Raw genomic sequence first — 18,704 nt, 5'->3', positions numbered from 1 at the left:
CATAGCTATTCAGAACACAGCAGTTGGGGACTGAATGAGAAAGACCATGATTTAAAAATACATGTTAGTCGGGGAGAGACTTGCCTTCAGCATCAATTATGTGGCCCCAGAATTACCTGTATTACCTGTATTCTCTAGTCATATTTTTCCCCCTCAGTTCTTGAGATTTATAAACAAGAATCCTGAATTAGCTCCATAATACATTAGATTTGTAATTAAATATTGGGTCAAAGCCTGGAACACCTTCTTATTCAAAATTCTACCATAACCAAACAGTAAGTTTCCCTGACCAATTCTAAATCATAGCTAAAATCTCATATACCAAGAGTTTTGTGAATCAAGAAGGTCCCTGTACTGTCCAAGGAAAATGAGACTGGAGAAGAAATTTTTGCAGTTTTTGAAAAACAAAGCTTTTGCTCTGGTTCAAAGTTTAAAAAACTCTAGTGTAAGTTAAAAGAATTTTGACTTATTTTCAAGTCTTTTTACAATAATCTCTTTCACAGAACAAAAAAGCCAAAGGGTCTGAGAAAGAGATGTTAAGTTTCCACAAAAGGAAGCCACATCAAAATCATTAGACTTTCATCTGAAAGACCTCAAATTTTCACCAGCACACTACAATGGGCAACTCATATTCACGATCATAAAATACTTATACGGAAGCAATACATAGTGTGCTCATGAATTGAAATGAAATAATATTTTTAAACTCTGCTGAACACCAAAATGCTGAAAACCCACATCTGCTTCCAGAATTCACAGCTCAGTATTTTTTGTCAATCTTGTTACTGTAGTGAGAAAAATGTGTATGTTGGGTAAATAATAGAAGCCTTACAGCCATGCAGAGCTCCTGAATCTATAAAACCAGGTGTGTTGAGAGAGAGGCACTAGCACAGGTCCATCTGGAGTTTCCTCTCAGAACCTTGGATAGGCAAAAATCCAGCCAAGAACGTTTTCCTGTCTGCCTAATGACTAGGGAAATTTAATTGGTGTACCATACTGCCAATAAGCTGTTAAAAAAAAAAAATCTACATTTTAATACTTAAAAACATTCCTAATAAACTTTTAAACATTCTACCTTAGCATACATGTATGTCTTTATTTTTACAACCAATCTTTGGATGCACTGAGGTTTTTTTAATCTAGTCTTATAAGAAACTACGCTAACTGCATATTTACAATGTAAGAAGAGAACAAGTGAGCAAATGAATACTGTGCCTCTATGAAATATTTCCAGATTTATACAAAGCAGCATACTATTTTCCTCCAAGAAGACAGACTACTGTGAAAACATAATTATAAAAGTATAAATAAATCTAAAAAACTATTTTTTGAACAAGCCAGAGACCCTGACTTACTACGTCTATTTAAATTTATTCACTTGGAGGTGTTGAGGTCATGGAATAGACTGTTAACCTGCTACTCTGTTCTAAATAACAGATTTATTCTAGTGTTTCCTACATCCACTGTGAAACAACATTCTTCAAATGTGGTATCTTCCCCTACACTGGTCCATATTATTTTCACCATAGCTCTGCTTAGTGATGGAACAGTTGAATTTTAGTTTAAGTATTGCCAGAATACTTGCTTTGCACAAAAGCAAAGTAGCAGCTTCACATTAAATATATATCTCTCCTCCAGACATGTTATTTTAACATGTTAAGAAAATACTAGCATCTTTCAAATCATGCCAATAATGTCATACAATAAAAGTACATAATTGTGTGTTTGAAAGATAAGTTAATAAACGTAAGTCTCCGTAATTTGAAATTATGGTTTCAAATCCATGGTTCACAGATAACTCAATAAAGTGTGAAAACACAAATCAGCTTTAAGTTCCACATATAGAAATGCACAAAATGACATCTCCTGAGCCTCACAGTAAAGACTCATTTCTATTCTTCCAACTTGCATGAACTAACCAGTGTTTCCCACAGAACATTTGTGCAGATACAAAGCACAGAATGTTCCCAGTGAAAGCAGATTTCCGAGGAAAACTGGTCTTAAGGAAGTGATTTATAGTCAAGGCCTTGGACCTGAATGAAACAATTTTCAACAGATTATCCTCTCACTTTCACACTCTTCATATTGTCTACTGCATCAGAAAAGCTTTGATATCAGCAAGATAGCTGAGGAAAAAAATAAAGGAAATTCAGTATAAGATTTGGAAACTATTGCAGTGAGTAGTCTGAAAAGACCATTTTAGCTCAAATTCGGATGTTCTTGACAAATCAAGACCTCCTTTTAATCATTAAAATCCACATCGTTTGGCTTGCTGTGCTCTACGTTTCTTTAATTTTGTGGTTTATAGTTAAACTCCTTAGTGCAACTTCAGTGGATTCAACTGAAACGCCAAAGAACATAAACCAACTGAAACGCTGATAGATCTCCTGTTTAGGCCACTGCATTTCTGACTCACGTCACAAAACTAAAATAAAAATCATGTTGCATTTTCTTTATCTTACTTCAACTACAAAATACTATAAACAAGCTGATTACCAAACAAGAGCCATCAGATAAACACCAGCTGTGCCACATTCACTTACAGACTGGCAAGCACACATAGAAGTATCAGCAATGAACACAACTACAGTGTTTAAGATACTGTCTAATTAATCCAATAGTAAGACAAAAATGGGACAATTTAGCTCTATTGCAGCTGGTCTACATTGTGTTACTCTCACTTTCAGCGGAGACATTGCAATTTGACAATCACTGAGACTAAAGCAGGTCCAAGATCATCTGGAACTGAAACTCAAAAATAAAACCTGTGTCACGTCCCCTGCACAGGTAGCATACAAAGACTGTCCCTAAAACCTGGAACTAAGAGACTGTTCCTAAGCTTAAATACATTCTCCACGCATGCACCTTCAGGCTACAGATTTCCTTCTCAGACCACTAATCATTATAGGTGTTCCATCAGCTAGCAAATTCACAGAGACTGTCAAACCATCTGATATAGGCCCCTGAAGTGTCATCACGTCCTACTGGCCTTCAGTTGCCCCTAACCATGGTCTGGATTCAAACACACTGATCCAGTGATGAGATGCTCTTAATCCTATTGCCTGACCCCAGAGCCCTGCAATCACACGGGCAGATAAAGATCTAAATGAGTATAATTCTACTTAATTACTCTTTTTATGCTTTTGAAGAGAGCAGTATAAATATAAATCTTCAGTAAAATAATGCTTGATGTCGCTAGCAAGTAGATTATACTGCAGCCATCTGTTTGCAGCTTGAAAAGTTACCAGTAAAATAAGACTTCCCTGACAAAAAGCACCAAGAGTTTATGCCATCATGATTACTTCAATTCCCTCACTTTTATAAACAACAATTAAGCAGTAAGGATGTAGAATAATACTGCTGTAGAGTACAACCTTATCTATTCCCTGGAAGTTAAACAAATTTGTAGTAAGCAACGCTGCTAATATCTTGGTCAAAGGAAGCATGTAATACGACAGATTTCATAAACTGGGAAATCAAAGAAATTCTGTTCCCAGATTTATATTTAAAAAGAAAAACTACTTATATTGTGGAATAGAAGAGATTAACTTATTTCTTTCATCATGTTTCGAGTCCATGTTGTAGCCATTTGGGACTTAAAACAAGATATGGAATAATTTATGAGCCAACCTGTAAAACAAGTCCGAGGGGTACTGCTTAAGATCTAGCTGAAAGAAAACAAAACATCATACACTGGTAAAACCATTCTTTGATAAAGAATATGCAAGCAGGGTCAGCATTCCTATCTTCTGCAACTCTTAAGTGTTCCCCCCCCACAGGGACACAAGGCAATTACAGTAACTATGTCAATTTGGACAGTATCAGTTCATCAGCTTAACGAGCTCTTGATTTCAAATCCCTGCGATCTTCATTGAAGAGTATATTACTGTTATCATTACTTTAAAAATAAACAAAGGTGGTGCAATTACCATGTCCAGTCAGCTTTGTGACCGGAAACAATGCAATTTCCAATCAACGAACTCCTGTCATTCAATTGCAGTGGAGCCAGATAAGAAGTGGTGCTTATCAAAATTTTCCTCCATCAATGCAATGATTGTGGGAACAGGCTGACTGACACCACAAGTTGGATAACATCATCTCCTTCGAGCAATTGATTGTTTCTCTCCTGAGAGCAATATGAGTGTGTTTGACATATATTGATAGCCTCCACATTACACAGGGCTTATAACCTTCCTCCCCTAATATAAGTAGTGCAAGTCTGGCCTGGTACCCCTAAGCAAATGCTAAATTGCAAAAGTCACAGTTGGATGCTAACGCCCTCATGTTTGCATCAGCCATTCTCTGAATACTTCTTCCCCAACAAACTACCACAGAGATTTCCTGGTGAGGTTAAATTTGTCTGACAGGTGATAAAGTAAGAATTTTCTTTTTAAAGGAATTAATTCTGTGATATTAACCAATATTTTAGTAAATTCTAGTTGGCTGACATGATGGCCACTTACCGAAATCCCCTGTAGTTGTTGAGTCAGCTGTACTCCATCTATCCCGTGCTCCTGCATGTGATCAACTGTTCAGCCCCTCTGCCTGGCAGAACTTTTTCAGAAAATACTCTGAGCTGTGGATAGAGGAAAAGAGACACTCATTATGAAAATTCTTTTTAAAATAGGCCCGGATTTCAGATGGGAAAATTTGACAGGTCTCAGAATACTTTACAAGCCTGTTCATCATCAGAATGAAACCTGAGTAGGTTCTTTATGGTGGCTTTTTCAATCCTCTGCCTGTTTCTTTCTTGCAGGCTTTTGATCTGCTTCTCTCCACTTGTATGAAGAAATCCAGAGGACCATGTGGGACAAACAATCGACCTGGAGAAATTCTTCTGTCATCAGCTTGTTGAGGGAAAACCTTGTCTGCTTAAAAAGAGGGGTGGGAGGAAGGAGAGAGATGGAAGCATTGAGATAGGATCAGTAACTAAACTGCAAGGTTATCAATGTACCGTTGTGTGTTGTGAGAAGTGTCTATTTTTTTTTTTTTCAGCTCTGGGCTAAACTCATAGTACTAAACAAAACAAAAGCAAAAAGAGCGACATTTCACGCTGTGATGAAAATGTGATATAGGGGTGTCATCATGAATACAGGTGTTAACAGAATGATAATTACCAACAGGACATCAATGCACACAAAGCCAAGTGCACACAAAGGCAAAGATCAAGCTGCTAGAAACTAAGCCTGCTTCATAATATCTACTCCTCTGTTACTGGGATTTGGAGGGGGTTGTTTAACTCCTGTTTCTGGCATTAGACTTTTTTCCTCCTTCTGCCTCTTCAGTTTTTATTGTAACCATCCATGCCTGGAAGCTTTTGTTACACCTTTGGCCAGGGAAAACAGTAGTTTGTAGGCTTTTGCATTATAGAGACAGCTTTGAGGTACCTGAATTTTTTGGGATGTGAGGCAGTTCTTAGAAGAGAAAAGTGCTGCCTCTGCCATGCCTTCACTTTGGCCAGCTCCTCTTAAACATCAAAGTGCTGCAGATCACACTGTGTACACTGATGGCAACCCAGGCAGGCCCCACAGAGCAGCCATGGCAGAACCAGCACTGACATGATGCACTGGCCTCCTCCTCCTCAGCATCCTCCAGTGCCAGGGCAGCGACAGAGGAAAGCAGATTTTCCTCTCAACACTGAAGCACCACACAAATCCAAACTAAAATTTCTCTATGTAACATCAGTTTCACAAACTAGTACATTTAAAGAACAGTCTAACCTTGAGTAGGTTTGCAAAATGAGAATCTCTATTTATGATGTTTTGTGATTTGAGACATGCCCAATACCAAAAGCCATCCCTTGCCTTTTGTTCTTCAGATGAGATTATTGAAAACATCAAATCATTATAAATCACAGTGCAATTTCTGCTTCCACTGACAGCAGTCAGCTTCTGCAACATCTGGGTTTCTCTCCTCTGCAGGAGTATATACACAATGAAATCCTGACAGGTGTCATCCCACCTTTCCCTTTCTGCAGACTGTTTTTCAGCAAATAAAGGAGACAAAGCACAAGACTGCAGGACAGGTCCTTATTACATGAGATATACTCAAGGAGGTGGTCCCCAGCAGCTACCCACGGAGGAGCTGTGACTGTGCTCTTCTGGGAGACACAGCTCTCCTCAAAAACTGCAAGAGCAGCTTGGCTGAGGTGAGCACCCTTCTACCAGCACACATGTGTGAGCAGGAGTGGGCTAAAAGGCAGCTGGGCAGCCCAGCCCACAGTGGCTACATCACCCTCATCACAGCAGATCACAACAAGCCCCCCTGTGAAAGTCATTACTGGCAGGCACCTCTCACTTTATCCTCCTCTGGGAAACAGGGATTACCCAGATATTCCCAACCCCAATCAGCTTCTGCCACCTGGAAGGGCAGCAGTTTTCCCCTCAATCTATTAAAACACCATAGGCAGGGTGAAAAACAGGCCAATATGTTTCATCATTAATTAACTGCTCTAATTTATTGGAAACTGTCAATAAAAAAACCAACAAATCCCTGTTCTTAGCAAAAACAAGCCCTTCATAGCTATAATACTCCACCTGTAAGTGACCTGAAGGGTATACCACATGCCCTCAGAAATCAAAGTTTCTTTTTCAAGTTCTCGATAGAGAATTCAGTAATTTCCCTGCTATATAATGTGTTATTTTTCTATTCTTTACATTTAAAATAAAAATAAATCCCTGAACTCTTTGACAGGAAAAAAAATTAGAAAAAACCAAACCAAAAAACCCTATTTCACCATTAACCTTTGAGAGAACGTGCCCTCAAATATTTGATTCTCTAATCTAAGAGTGTATTCATAAGGAAAACTATTTTCACCCTGTGTAATATTCAATGGTTTTGAAAGTTTTCATTTTGATTTCAAACAGCTATTATTCTGGCCAGAACAAATATAAGACCACAATTCTATGAATAGACCACAATAAGCTTTCCATTATGAGTAAGAGACATCCTGCTCATTTCCAGATTAAAAATCTGTCTCCATTGCACAAATCCCTCTGTCCATCTCACTCATATTTTATGTATTATTTGAAATCAGGCAACCTGATTTTTTAAACCATAATTTTCAAGGCAATTTGGGCACAGCTTGATTATTAATTTTATCAGTTAGCTTCTAAGGGACCTTCTTTTTTCATATAGAAAGGTATAACATATAAGCAAAACCATTTTATTTTTCTTCTCCAGAACTTAGAAAGTCCCCACACCTTGCTACCCATTTCTAAATACCTGTGAGGAGACAGAAATGGCAAGAAAATAGAAAACCTCAATAGAGGAGAAAAATTTCATATAAAAGGTTACGTCCAAAGATTTTTAATCAGTCCACATCAAGCCAAATTCTACTGCTGTTTTGCCCACAATGTAGCTATTTTGCCAGATTTGCAATTATCTTAAAAAATGAGATGGATAATATAATCCTTTACTATTAACCAGAAAAAAAAAAAAAAATCCTGGGTTTTATCACTATTATCCTCTTATGGATAGCTCTGGAATTATCTTAAATTTGCTTGTACCAAACACAGAACACATCAGAACTTCACTGTTAATATGAAATTCTAAAAACCTCAGCTAGATTGCTGGCTTGAAGCACAGAGACTATTTCAAAACAAAATATTCTTCAATGTCATAAGCCATATGAAATTCCCATTCCCAGTTTAAAATTGAAATGCTTTGCTCTGTGAAGAGGTACTCTGGGTTTTTTGGAAATGAGCTCTGAAGGTGCACAGTGATTGCTGGAGCGTCCACAAAAATGAGTTCTGCAGCCTAAATGACCTTCTAATGGAACAATTCAGCCAAAGCACATCTCCACTGTTTGGGAACAGAGGAAGTTTTATACACAATTAGATAAGTAATTTTTCCAGTCATATGCTTTTTGTAGAATATACGTCAACATCAAATGTTTAAAATATGTCTGGAAAAAAAAAAAAAGGATAGTTTAAAGAACAACCTCAGCTGTCAAAACACAAGCAAGCAAATCTTTCTGACAAAATAACCTGTCAACATTTGGTATATTTTTGGGACATGTATCTGTGTATATAGGCTTATATTTGAGAGTATTCTTACAGATTCCCTCAATAGACTTCATCACTATCATCCACATTCAGTTCTTCTGACAGTGAAATTTTGGAAGCCTCCAAACAGCCCCCTCAGTCCTTCTCCGGTTGCTTTGTGTTTCTCAGAGCTGTATTCATCTGCATTTATTCCCCACACACTTGCTTTTCTAGGCATTTCTCAGTATTAAGTCCACACTGAGTCCCTTGATATAAGCAATTCACATTACTTCCCAAGTTTCTTTTCTAAAAGATGAGATTTAATTCGAATTAATCCAGCTAAACTGGATTAACAATTTACATAATTCTTACTGCACCTAATCAATGTGTGCTGTAACCACAAGGGAAAAAAAAGTGTAGAAAATCAATACTGCATGAGAGATTCCTCCCTAGTTATAATCAAATGTACTCACACAAACACATGGCTTAAAAATTGTCATGGCTGTTTACATTATCGGCATCTAGAGAAAGTGCACACCAGTTTTAATTGAATAGTATTCAACCTCAAAACCATCTAGTTCACTTTCTAGCTTGCCAAAGCAACTGTAATTTAAATTTTTCTAATACAAACTGTTAGCAGAACAGGGAGCACAAGTGAGAAAAATGATCATGAAATTATACTTGCACTGAAACATCACAGAATCCAAATCCAGTTTAGGCAAAGTTTTACCAAAGGCAAAAACATGACCTGAACAGATTGTAAACAACCCTGGCATCAGTTTCATTTGGGTACAGACCACAGACCTGGAATAGAAAAATCCCTGTTAGTTTTACTAGCACACAACAACATACATCAAAATACCAACATGTTTCAGTATTAGCAGAGGTAAATGTGAATTAGAAATGGCTGCGGTAACAAATTGGGAATTGGAATAAAAAATACACTCAAGACTCCTTCAGCTTCTGTGGATTTATGCAAACCTGCCTGCTCAGTGGTAACAAATGCATACTCCCTATGTTTTAGAACAGCATTAAAACCAGCTCATTTTTTGATTGAAAATTCCTTTTTATTTCACAGCTTTGCTTTTGAGTTTTAGATTTTTAAGCTCCTATTCACAGAATCTACATCTGATCTACATTTACACAGCAGATGACCTTAGCTCACCTGCAGCTGTTTTGAAAATGACTTTTCATGTTGACAACTACAGACTTAACAGGTCAGTACGAAAATAAATCTGGAATTCAACTTCCTCTTGGATAATACAGAAATTTTTTATTTTGTCCCAAATTAAAAAAAAAAAAAGTCACTGTATAACCATTTGCTATCTTATCTCCAGTCACAGCGAGTTACACTTTTCACACACAAGACACAAGTTGGTTTTTAAGGCTACAATTTGCAAATACGCACACACTTTGGTGGTATTAGATGAATCCTAAACACTACACACTTGTATGTAACAACTGAGGCACCCTCCTTTATGAGCACATTTCCATCTCCCAGCCAAACCCACAGTCTTTATTCCTGTCCTAGATTATACTTAATTTTTCAGTAGTTAAAGCATTTTTTTTTCCTTCTGCAGAGGCCCTCTCATCCCTCAGATGAGAAAGAAAGGGCATTTTTAACCTGAAAGGAACATTCACCTGGTCCTCTTGCTTTACAGCATAGCCTTTTTCCTTGTCTCTCTCTGCCATTAGCTTCTTCAACTAAATGCAGATGTCACCAGCCTTTCTTTGGAAAAGGGAAATAAGTGTCCCATTAAGTACTTAGAGGAGTGGACAGATTCTCCCATTCAGCTGGTTCCCTACACACTTGCTGGTGCTGAACAGCAAATCTTCTATTTCTGAGAAAGGGCTATCACAGAGAGGTCATTTTCCTCTAAGTGGTTTCCTTATTTCATCTGTTCTCAAGTTTAGTGTTAAGTTGCTGAAAGATTACCTCATTCATGTGATTGCGAGCCTGTTCTCCTCCAGAGTGTAGGGTGAATGAGGCAATAATTATTTGTTGGAAAAATACAGGTAGTTTAGCTTGGATTGCAAAGAAATATGCCTGAAGTTGTCATTATTCCAGGGACGAATCCTGAGACCTTTATTTCCTTTTCAGAGAGTCAGGCCCTGCTCACAATGGTGAAAAGTTACATGCAGATAGTCCCATCTTCTGCCCCAGCTCAGTGAGAGCCCAAAGTGAACTGGGGCAAAGGGGCTGCCTGACCAAGCACTGCTGCAGACCGTGTGTGCACCCACAGCCTGGGGCTTCTCCAGGAAGGAAAGCAACCGCCAAGTAAGGTAGGATGAGAGTTTAATGTACTTTAATACACCAGCAAAGTTCCCCAAGCCAAATGGTTCCCCCCGCCTCCTTTGGCGTAAATGGGTTTCTTGGCTTTAGAGCCTGGTTTACATTACAGTGGAAGTGTCTTTTGGAGGTGTCTTATTTTTGGAGGCAGAGGGGATTTAGGCTACTTGTTTTCAAAAAAAAAAAGCAAGTGCAGCTTTAGTGGAATCAACGCAGATTTTCCCATGATAAGTCAATTCGCGGACAGATTTCCAAGATCGTTTTCCGTAAGATTTTTCCCAGTCGCTGTTGTAGTTACTAGGACAATTTTCTATAATTTAATGCAAGATTAAAACTTCAAAACAATAAGACCGTTAAATGTCAGGAACCTCTAATAAAGGAGTAGAAAAGAGTGACAGAGATCAGAAAGATTTTTCCACAGAAGAGCTTTGACCCATTCCTCCCAGGTTGTACCTGCTCTCAGAATACAAAGGCAGCAAACTGCCTCTAGGAAGAAAAAAAGCTTACTACACAACCTCTATGAACTGCATTTAAGATGCATGTTCATTATTTTGCAGAAGGAATGTTCAGCAGGATCAATATGCCATCAAGATAAAAGAAGAGTATAAATTGTCCTGAGAGTTGGCCAGAATTTTCTTTACTGTCAGCCAGGGAATTAAAAACAGGGCAGGAGGCATATTAAAACTGTGCTTTTATAAGCCTAATCAGTAGGCTGGAAAATGAGTTTCACAAAGAGATAATGAGCTCCCAAATCATAATTTGCCAAGGGTGCATCGATTTTCACTCGTCTTCAGATCATTTATGAGCACCCAGCACAAGAACACCTTTCTGCCCCAGGCTCCCACCAGGCAGGGGCATGTGCCAGAACAGCTCTCCCTGTGCAAGGAGGAGTTACCAGCTTAGTGGCTGCATCAGCTAAAAAGAACATGACTTTGGATCCACTCAAGATGGACACTATCAAAGTTGAGAATGAAACAACTTTTGTGCTCTGTTGAATAAATATTTGCTTTCCCTCTTGGGCATCTTTACAGATATGGCAAAGAGCTAATCATAATAAGGTGATGATAAAATCAGTTGTGTTGCCATCACTGTGGTTTTACCAAGACTGTGCTCCCATCCCACTCCATCCCCAGAACTATCAGGGCATCTACCCAGTGCACAAGAGAACAGACTTAATGTCCCTCCTCCAGCTCCACCTTGGGGACCACTCCATTAGGTCAAAGGATGAAATTTACACCTGCGTTAGTGGCAGCAGGTTTAGTCCCCACCAGCTCATACTGAACTGGTTATACGAAGACTCTAACGTAAATTACAGCAAATGGCAGAATAATCCAGTCCAGCATACATTCTAGATCAGTGCCTAAAACACTGTCCTGAGAAACAAAGTAGAAATAAATCTCTCAGACTAGAGAAGCATTAAACCTAGGTCTACATCTTAGTCAAGCAGCCAGATCCCTCAATTAACAGAGAGGAGCTACTGCAGAGGCAGCTTTCTATCATGGCCAAACTTTTTTACAAACAACATCACAAGAGGGATAACAGAAGTTAAAAATGGTCTTTTATCACAAGAGGGAAGAAGTTAAAAGTGATCTTTTCATTCAAGCTGACATTTGATTTCTTCTTTCACGGCAGCACACAAAATCCATATACATATCTACATTCTTGCTACCCTGAGTGAGGCTTGTTTTCCTCTCCCACCCATTCATCACCAATCCACAAATGCCCTATGCTAAAAGGACTCTCTGGATTTTTTCAGGAGAAAGGCTGGAATCAGAACAGTCTTATCATCTGACTCCTCTACACATTATGTTCCTTTAATTCCTCTATAATTTGGATTTAGAGTTAAGACTTATATGTACAAAATTCAGTGTTAACGCCTCTTACTTGTTTCACCCTCTAGTGTTTTCATTTTATTTGATTACAACCTGCTCTTGTCAGCAATTTTGACTGGGTATTAATTGTCTATTACATCACCTCTTTACTGTGTAGCAGGCACAATTTTCTCTTGTAAAGAGTTATCTTCATCCGAGGACCTGGTTGGATTCCAAGGGAGCTATTTGTTTGTAAGAGCAAATTTCAATAAAAAATGTTGTTTATCTTCAGGAGCTATTTATCTTCTGCTGGAGAAGTACAGTAATTAAAAAATTGTATAGTTTGAAGAAAGTGAATAGGTTGCTGAGTTGTTTTTTTCTGTTTAAATTTGATGTTATACTCCAAAGTTCATAAATGCTTCAAAATCATGTTTGCTCTAGCAAAAGGCACAGAATTATAAGAGAGAGGAGTGCTCCAATCTTTGGACATATCCTTTGTTTTTTCCATTCCGTTACATTTCTGAACAAGTTAGACAGTCCCTAAATTGTTAATTTCAGTGGAGAATGAGGATTATGTCCCTTACCTTAGTAGTCAGTCAAACAAGATCAAATATTTCTATAAGGGGGTGGAACAGAAGGAACCTGTTTGATTGTTTTAACACGTATTTTTAACAGCACAGTTTCTCTCCCAAGTCAAGAAACAATGTACCCCACATTTTTCACTGAGAGAACTGCAAGTTGATACTTCCTTCCCTTGTTCACTAGCTGAACATGCCCATCACCAGAACTTAGCACATTTGTCTGATTTGGTAAAACTAATCCCCACTTTGAACTGCCCTTCTCTGAACTCTGTGCCATGTGGTCTGGGATGACCCTCCTTGAGCAGAGAGGTTGGACCAGATGATCCACTGTGGCCCTTCCAGTCCATGGTTTCGCCCCCCCTTTGCTGTTACATTACAAGGGTCTGCAAGGCAGCTTCTCAGGACTGAAAATTAAAACATACTGGTGGTTCAGCATTACACACCTTAATTTTCATCTTCCTCCATGCAAAACCAGTGCAAAGAGCTACAAAATTTAGGCTCTAAATTTCATACTCATTTTCTAGAGAAAACATGGAAGAAATGAGTACTTGCAAATCTTCATTAGTCTGTACATTATGGAAAGATACTGTAGGCTAAATATCAGAATTGCCTATTAAATACCATAGCAACAGATGAAAGTGTATGTTAGTACACAAAACAAAAACACTGCAAAAAAATCTAAAACCCAAAAAACATTGTGATTAAGTATATGTCAAAATAATCCATAAAATCAAAAAGTGAGGAAAATCTATCTTCTCATGAATTACAGCTCTACTTGATCTATTTCTTTTCTTACTATTAAGACCACTGCATTATTTATTCATTCAAGTGCTTTAATCAAGATAACCACTCAGAAGTCATTTGATTTAAAAGTACTGTTACTGCTAAATGCAGCAGTAACAGATCACAGCAATTTGCAGCCCAGGGGTACGTGTGGCAGCACAAAAAGCTTGCTGTACTGAGGATACACGGCAGGGCTGCAGCCAAGAAAGACATTTGGGGGTGTAAAAGGAGATTTTTATATTTCCTTGGTAAAGAAATACCATTGTGAGAGACAGCCCTTCCCCTTTTGCTCAGCTCCAGGACCCACACTAACCACACCAAACATGGTTTGAAAGTTTATCTTGCAAGATGAGACAGCGTTCAACTTCAGAGCATTTCAAGCATACATCTCTACCCATGGGAGCCAGGCTACAGCTGCAGGGGACCCCAAGCACTTTTAGAAATCTATCCAGGAATCAGGTAAATGTCCAGCACATTTACATGGACAAAATACACTCTATTGTGCCTACATGACTTGCACAAGTGTTGTTGGGCTTTTGAATGCTGAGCAGGCGTGGCTGAAACAATGCAGGGATAGCCACAGACTCTCACGTTTGTTACCAGCTACACAAGGACCACAATCCTTACCAAAACACGGCTTTTTAGGTAAAGAAATGTTCAACAGATGTTTTACTTCTCTTTATACGTATTCTCACACTGTGGCTGGAGAATCTTCTGTACTCTATTGTTTGTAAAGGTACTTATTCTTCTCTCTACACTTTTCTGAGCAGTGAAAACAAAATCAGATTAAAGGGACCAAAACATTAGCATGTTGGTCATTGAAAATATCTCAAATAAAATGTTAAAGAAATCATTAAAATTGCATCAGAGTTTGGGTTTGGGAGGTTTTTTAGCTTGATACATCTGAAAGATTTTTTTCAGAAACTGAATTCCATTGAACACTTGGAACTTCATTTTCATTTCAAATCGGGGTACTGGAGAAATAAAGAGATCGTTTTTCTAAAATAAGTGTAGGGAAGTTCTCCTGTGAAATGGAGAAATCCATTTCTCAGCCAGCTGGCTGCATCAGATCTCTTTCTGAAATCAAGCCGCTAAGAGATACAGAAACTTTTAAGTAACATAAAAAGGAATACATTGAACACTTCAACTAAATTGAAACACAGACGGTTTTAAAATTAGAACAGAGAAAAGAACATATGAATAACAATGGATCACAAAACAGAGAAGAAGCAAGAACTTTAGCAATACTATTCCTGAATAAAATACAAATCACAGCTTCAAGAGCTGCAGACCTTAAATTAACTTAAATACTAGAGAAAACTGGAAAGCTCATATCAGGTTGCAGAGCTGCAGAAAATGAAGATCATGTTTTAAAAATCTGCCCAACACATACACACAAACTCTAATAATGTAATAAATCTTTTTGTACATTAAAAAAATATTTCTCCCCTTACAGGACCCGTGTACAACCTTGGAGGCAATCACATAAGAGACAGAGTCACGTTTTTGATGCCAAAATAGATATAAGCTCGCGACAACATTATCAACAGTAAAAAATGGAATCTGAGTAAAATACATGAAAACTCTTACTAAAATAATCTACAACTGTAAGCAGTAATGATTATAACAATCTTTGAATGGATGCATCAGGATATGATCTTGTATGAGTTTTAAAGAAGTGTATTCACAGACCACAGCTATACACATGGCTTATAGCTTAAGCTAGTCCATGGGAAGGGAGATCATAAACAAAGCCTACTGTTTTTACACTTTTTCTATACAGTCCACATCATTTTCAGCTTTACTTCCAAACAAAAGTAACTACCATTGCTTTTTATTATTCTGTGCAAGAAGCTGCTCTCTTAAGATGAAAGCATGCTACTTGCAAGACAAATACATTTGGGAAAACAATCGTGCTTTGGAGAGTTTACTGTCTAGTTTAATACCAAACACCATAAGTGGGAATAAAAATAATATATGGAAAGAACATACAACATAAGGCACTAGTTAAAAAAAGCCCACACTTAAATTCATTTTTCTTGAATAAATAACATTTTCAATTCTCTATGAGCTTTGTATTTGTACTTTCTTTCAGCTAAAGCTCTGGTAACGAAACTTTAACTAGATAAAGCACTCTCTATAAAATCCATTGATTATTATATACCGTTTCTACTGCAACAATCCTACATTTGTGCCAGAGACTGCATAAACACCAAGATGATGACATCTGTCCCAAAAGCTTAGTAATTATATTTGCAGTACATGAAAACATGTGGCTTACAGACAGGACAGCCAGTAAAGCCATGAGACCCCACTCCGCAGCATGAGGAGCTGTGGTCCTCAAGCCCTTCCCTTGGAGCAGCAGGGAAAACAAACCAGATAAATCCCATCCCAAACCATAAACCCAAACCCTGCTGCCAGCCTCTCCATGCTCTTTCCCATCACGTTGAAGCATCTTTTCTGGGAAAGGAAGAGAAATAGTTTATACCATGAGCAGTCCAGCCAAGAGGTGTTCAGGCCTTAACATAACAGAGCCTTAATAAGGAGGGGAACAGGTACATTTAGAGATATTTGCTAGGACTTCTTACCTGGTATGAGAGGAAGCAAAATAATGAAGATAATCTTTTAAGTTTTAAGCAGGACACATCACTGATTACAGGGAGAAGGCAACATTATCAGTACTGAATGAGGAAGGAGCTGTAAACATCTAAAGCCATAAAGGATCTTGTCTAGAGCGACACAAGTGATCACAAAACAGGCAACACTGACACAGCCAGGTAAAACTGTACTTTCACATCCTGGAGGAGGACAAGTAGAGCATGAACACACTCAGCAAGCCAACAGATAGTGAGGCAGAGCCCCCATCTCTGGAACAAGATACAGAGTGTAATGACAAGAGAAGCCTCATCTGTTTGCACACGAGGAAAAACTTAGAGATCCCACAGAAGGGAGCTGCAGTACTTAGACACTGCCTAGAGATAATCACATTAACACAGATCAATACACTGGGTGTGCATATCAATGTTTGAAAGTAATTACTTCCAGAATTCACTTATTTCTACTTATACTCGTATTGTTTCTATGCACACAGTAAACCTTAGATTTCATTACCTTATTTCAAAAATCTACATTAATAGTACAGACAAGGGCTCTCAGCTTGTAGATAACTCAAATGCTCATATTGGGCTAAAATAAGGTCCCATAATGCCATTATTTAAAATAGTATGAACTATGAGCAAGAGAAGAACAAAAATTACTATCAGCATAAATAGTTGGGCCAGATTTATAATCTATAACTTTGCAAGGACAGATGACCTTGCAGGCAGGTTCTTTTACAGTAGAGATGCTTGTTCTAGGAATAAAAAATGTCATGCAATTAATGATGTGGACAAAGATTTTAATAAGTTTCATCTGAGTTCATTTATTGACTTAAGTTAGCATGGTAAATTTATGAAGAAGTATGGGAGCTAAAATACACCTACAGGAGTAACAATTAGGTCATACAATTTTCCCATGTCCTTAAGAAAAAGGTTATCAGCCAACATAACACTTCAGGCCACTTAAGTTTTCTGTCTAAATATTTATATTGGGAAAAATATGGGCAGAGACTTAGCTGAGACTTCAGTCTATTTTTATCCACGTGCATTCTTAATATCCTAGTAAATAGTTGATGAAGTAGATTTAGTGGCTCTACTAAATTAGGGCGTTTTATATTTGCATGATTATTTCATTACCTGCACCTTTAAGTTATTTATCTGGGAGAAAAATTACCTCAGTTTAGATCCAGACTAAGGACTTTTAAACACTAAGTAGGAACACAGTAAGCTGGAAGTGCCTATATGCCTTGTGTAGATCAGGACAGAAGGATAAGTGTTTGGAAGCAAGCATAGAAAGGAAAGTACTCTGAAAAGAGGGAACCAGGAAGATAATGTGGTTAAGCAGTTAACCAAGATTGTGACTACTTTCCTCAAAATTCACCTTTCCATATTTAGCACACTAGCTTTGCTCACTGCCACAAGCATTTCCCTTCTTCTACATGAGAACAAAAAATGAAAGAATCCACAAACTCTAAAGAACATCCCGACGGGAATCAAACTGAGTAGTTTGCAGAACTTGCATGGTTTGTATGCTTCCCTGATACACAAAAGCTTGTACCACTGACTTCCATCAATTTAGTCTCTCATTTTACTGCAACACATTAATGGAGTTATTCTTCTCCTCTCCACTCAGGACATGCATACAGCAGACTTCACTGAAGGGTGAGATGTTGTGTTAATCTGGGTAACATGGATGAAATTTGTACAATTCATCTCTAATTTTGAAATTGTCATAGAAAAAGGAAAAATAAGAAGTTTTCACCAGCTGGAACATTTTTCAGGATCATCATTTCTCGGCACTTTCATACAGCTGAACAACTCCAAACCATTCCCAGCCTTGCTCCAGTACATCTGAAACAGTCCTGAAGCATGATGACCCCTAGACAAACCACTGTTTCCACTGCCTCTACAGCCAGCTTTTGCTTGGTGGCTGTCACTTTCCCCCCTCTTATCACAAAGGGAAGCATTGTTTCATGATTTTTTACATGTAGAACTGTTGCAAATACTTTTCTAGCTGGCCTGGCTGGTACCCACATTTACTATATTTCATTAATATCTCACTAAAAATCTTTCATACCACCAGCACATTTCAGGTTTCTAAAGAAGCATTCAGTAGCTGAAAATCCAGTTTTTTTCAAGTGCTGTATGTCTGTCAAAAGAAATGTCATATGTACCATATTTTAAGCCCACTGTGCAGAAAACCACAGTTATTATACTAAAGGTCTTGGGCCATCACGGCATTGCAAGATATCAAAGAGATTTTCTGTCACAAGCTACCAGAAATACTAATTATACTTTATTATTTCCCCTGTGGAGCTAACACCTTGGATAAACAAAGAGGCAAATCAAACACTGTGGTTTCCAAGGCCCGATTCCTCAAGAAAGCACAGACAAAGACGCAGAATATCTTTGGGCACCTGAGTCACCCAGTGTTGGGCAGCAGCAAAGGGCCAGCTGCTCGCCAGGGCAAGGCAAGCCAGCAGCCCTGGTGGCTCTCAGCACCAGGTTCCAGGGTCTGGGGACAAGAGGCACACCTGGGTCATGGTATTATTCATCAGTGGCCCTGGACAAAACCAAAAAGGAACCAGATCCAAGCCCCCTCTGGGAGCCACAGGCAGGACCACACAGAGCTCTGTCCCAGACTGTGCTGTGAGCCA

This window comes from Zosterops lateralis (assembly GCF_965231275.1).
Source record: "Zosterops lateralis genome assembly, chromosome: 2".
NCBI classification, from domain to species: domain Eukaryota; kingdom Metazoa; phylum Chordata; class Aves; order Passeriformes; family Zosteropidae; genus Zosterops; species Zosterops lateralis.
The sequence above is the reverse complement of the archived record's forward strand: the minus strand, read 5'-3'. Positions refer to the sequence as shown.